Below are 4374 nucleotides of genomic sequence, written 5' to 3'. Positions count from 1 at the left end.
ATAAAATAAAAAAATGTCACAAAAACTATATTAAAAAATTTATCAAATAAAATTATTATTAATATATAAATTATTAAATATTAATAACTTAGTTTTTTTTATTAGTGATAAACTATTAATTATTACAATACTAAAATATTTGTTTCATTAATAATAATAATAATAATAATAATAATAATATATAACAAATTTATTTTCTATGTTTAAAATAATATATATATATATATATATATATATATTAAAAAATATTAAATTCTTATTTGTTCAGATGTGAATACCATATCTTTATTTTATAAGTAGATATTATTTTCATTTTGTCACAACGTGGTTAATACAATAATAAATATAAATTTTGTCACCATTTATATATAATTTATAATTATCTTTTAATTTGTCACAAAAAATTTATTAAAAATGACAAAATATATATGTCACAAATAACTGTTCATTAACTAAAATGTCGAATGATAAAATTGTTTTTCTTTTAATAAGAATATAATTAATAATAAAATTATTAAATATTTATAAATTTATAGTTACCATATAGTATTAATTATTAATGTAATTATAACTATTATAAAAAATAAATTCTTTTTTTACAATATAATTAATAGTGTTAGAGATAAAATTTGTCTTTATTTATATATATGTAACCGTTTTTTAAAAAAATTTATTAAAAACAACAAAATATCATAGTTATTATGACAAAATTATTTTTTGTATAAAAATATAATATTAACTTTCATTATATTATCGGTAACTGTTAAAAAAAATTGTTTTATTTTAAATTTAAACTCTAGTTCTTTTATTTAAAAATTAGTTCTATTTCCACTACGCCACTTCATATTCATAAAATTAATTTCACTAATAAATTAAATTATCTATTTGTACAAACTTTTATAATATGATACTAATAAATAATATATCCATTTTAAATTTAAATTCAACATATTAAATTTGGAATATCTAAATTATATAGTATCTCTAAATTTAACATATTTTTTTAATTTTAATTTTTAAAAAATTTGAAGTTTACATATTCAACCATTTATAAGGATAAGATGTTTTATGGAAAAGATAGTACATTATCATGTAAAGGGTCTCAATTTGATTTTTGTTTTATCATTTGAAAGATGGATTAGATCATTTCCAAGGAGATGATCTTTATTTACGAAGATTTGGTGACAAATACTAGAGTTATCAAAATGAGTTTAAACCCGTGAGCCAACCCGACTCACCACGGGTTCGGGCTGGGTTGGGTTAAATTTTTTTTACAAATTTCAATACGGGTTGATTTTTTACCCTGCTCACCTAGAACCCTGCTCACCCGAGTTGAACCCGTGATGGACCAAATTGGCTCATCAACTTGCAAATAAAGGGTCATATAAGTATTTTATGTTAAGTTGGGCTTTGTTTTTGGGTCATGTTAGATATTTTGTTTAGCTCACACATAGATAATTTGTATTTTTGTGATTTTGGTTTGTATTTGGATTGTATTAAAGTTTATTTAGATTTTAATTAGAATTATAATCTAGTTTTGACTCAAAAAAATAATAAAAAAATTGTATTTTTTAATTAAGTGAGCCCGTGAGCCCGTGAGCCAAACCGTTTAACCCACCAACCCACGGTGGGCCAGGTCGGGTTGGATTTTTTTTGGCTCGCTAATGAGTGAGCCGGGTTGGGTTGGCTCACTAAGTGATCAATCTGTGGTCAATTGAGCCAGATCGGGCCGAGTTATCCTTTTTGACAGTTCTAACAAATACCAAGTAAATGTCTCGATTTGAAAAAATATATTTGGCCAATCTCATGGACAAAGTCTAGGTGCAAACGACCATTCCAACACAACAGACCTCGAATTAAATGAAACATAAAGAGATCAATTATTATTTTATTATTTCTTTGGAGAGGATCCTGATACAAGCAAATCGATTACCATTCCCACACAAAGGGTGTTGTCAATGTAAATGGAACAAAATGAAATTAGTGACAATTCATATAAAGAGGGTCGTATGTAAAGAAACCATATTTTTTTAAAGAATTTGAGTTTGGTATATAGGTCATTTCATATGAATGAAGATGACCATTAACCTAAAGAACCAACTAAATAGATTTTTTTTTTTCATATTCTGAAGGAATGATTCGATAATTATTGGTATGACTGAAGAGAGTTTCAATACGAAAGGTATAAATTATTTTTTTCTTTTCCTTTTTGAATTTGAAGATAAAAATGAAAGGATAAAAATTTGTTTTCTATTTTCTTCTACCAACACAATAGAAACCTTTTTGTTGGGATTAGGTGTCAAAACCCTAAGATGAATGCATGAAAAAGAATTTGTTCTTTTATTTCTCTTGCTACTCAAGGAATAAAAAGCTTAGTCTTTAACATTAAAATAATTTTCAAAATCATATAATTTATAATCTACATATATCTTAAATATCAATAGATATCCAATATTTTACATATTAGAATATACTAAATTATTAAATTTAATTAAATTTACCAAATAATATTTTAATAAATAAAAAATTAAATCAATAAATTAATTATAAAGTATGAACTAAATTTACTTTTTTATATATTTTATTAAACCTTATCTTTAATTTTATATCTCTAAAAATAAAATTGATTCTTATTTATGATATATATATATATTATACAGTTGATTTGTTTTAAAAAAATTATAAAATTTGTTTGATTAAATATTAAAACTTTTTATTATATAAAATCAAACAGTTTAAAAACGTTTAAATATAAAATTATTTGTTTAATATATGAGGATTTTATTATGAAAGTTCGGTTACTAAACAAAAATTATAAGCGCTTTTATTTGGCGCTATTAGAAATTTTGATTTGGCGCTATTAGAAAATTGACGGTTAGTTTTATTAAAATTTGGAATATTAATGTAATATCAGATATTTAGTCAGATTTTTAAGGAGTTAGTTTTCAAAATTTGTGAGATTTTTTGTGGTATAACTGTATGTAGTTTCTCTTTCTATAGTTCTCACCTCCGTTAAAAACTGAAACGCTTACGCCACAATACTCATAGAGAAATATATTGAAGTTCCAACTCAAATTCTTAATCAAATGTCCATGAGAGGAGAACCTAATTTGTCTATCTATGGTATTAACTTTTCTCTTTCTCTTTTTTTTCAATTATTTGTAACACTATATAATTGTTTATGTCATGTCTATGAAATACAGATTGTTTCTGTTTCACGTAATCGACTCGAGAATCTAATTGTTCCTTTCTCATGGTGAGACTATAGAATCTATTTGTTTCTTTTCCATGGTGAGACTCTAATAATCTCTTGAAACATTAATTATTTATCTTAGATTTTATGTTGTATCAATTTTATTTGAGTTTGAAATTTTAATTTAATCTTTTCACGAAAAGAGTGAAAAGAGTCGAGTGAATTTTGTATTTAATGAATAATTTTCTGTTGCAGGACTAATATTCTTTATAGCTGCTCAAGTTTAAAAACAAGGTAATGAATTGGAGATTGTTATTTGATGAATAATTGAATGTTAATATTTTGCTTTAATGTCATCCGAATTCATTGATTTCATATTTACTTACACTCAAGTACACCAATCTTGAATCTTTATGTCCTATTACCTTGTAGGTGAGTTTAGAGTTGATTAAAATTGTTTTGCTATTGTTTGGCATTGTAGATATATTCATGATGTTAATTATTCTATTTCAATATTTTACAGGACAATTTGATGAAGGGGATTGAGGTGCACGGAGAAGAAATTGAAAAATAATTTGTCCTTTGAGGAAAACACTTTAATTCATTCTGTGTTAGAATACAATGAATCATTCAAAGGGTATACACAATACATCAATGACAAAAAAGATGATGAATATCAATTTGTTCGAAGTCAAGATGAAGATACACAAAAAAGAATACTTAATTTAGAAATAGAGTTATAAATGATCATATGTATTATATTTGGATTCATTAGTACATATTTATAGTGTATTTTCTTTTTAACATTTAAAATGTAATTGATACTTTATATTTTAATATTATATTTGATGTACATTTATTTTCTTTGTTATTTATTTTAACACTTTTCAATTATTTGTCTATTTATTATGATATAGAAGGAATGTGACAATTAAATATTAACATAATTTCTAATGATAATTATAAAAAATAATTCATAATTATAAAAATAAAAATAATTATCCTAAAATATTTGAATTAATAATATAATTTTAAAATATTGTCACAAATATAATAATAATTAGAGTATTAAGAGTGACAATTAATTGATATTGGTATTATATATAAAATATATATTAGTGACTACTAATTTATTATATATGTGTGATAGTGTATTTTTGTCACTATTACATCAAATTACT

The 4374-nt window shown here is 23.0% G+C and overlaps 1 long non-coding RNA gene across 1 annotated transcript; it reads left to right on the top strand.

Annotated features, from left to right (window-relative positions):
- The first annotated feature begins 3029 nt into the window (after window positions 1–3029).
- LOC146888840 (uncharacterized) lies at window positions 3030–3932 on the top strand. The gene is made up of 4 exons (XR_014993322.1): window positions 3030–3123; window positions 3204–3291; window positions 3449–3487; window positions 3717–3932. It is a non-coding gene; the product is annotated as an uncharacterized LOC146888840 (long non-coding RNA).
- The last annotated feature ends 442 nt before the right edge of the window (window positions 3933–4374 follow it).

This window comes from Vigna unguiculata, chromosome 1 (genome assembly GCF_037176805.1).
Source record: "Vigna unguiculata cultivar grain cowpea cultivar isolate G323 ecotype 2 chromosome 1, ASM3717680v1, whole genome shotgun sequence".
In the NCBI taxonomy this organism is placed as follows: Eukaryota; Viridiplantae; Streptophyta; class Magnoliopsida; order Fabales; family Fabaceae; genus Vigna; species Vigna unguiculata.
Note: the sequence above shows the minus strand (reverse complement) of the source record. Positions and strands in the feature narration are given on the sequence as shown.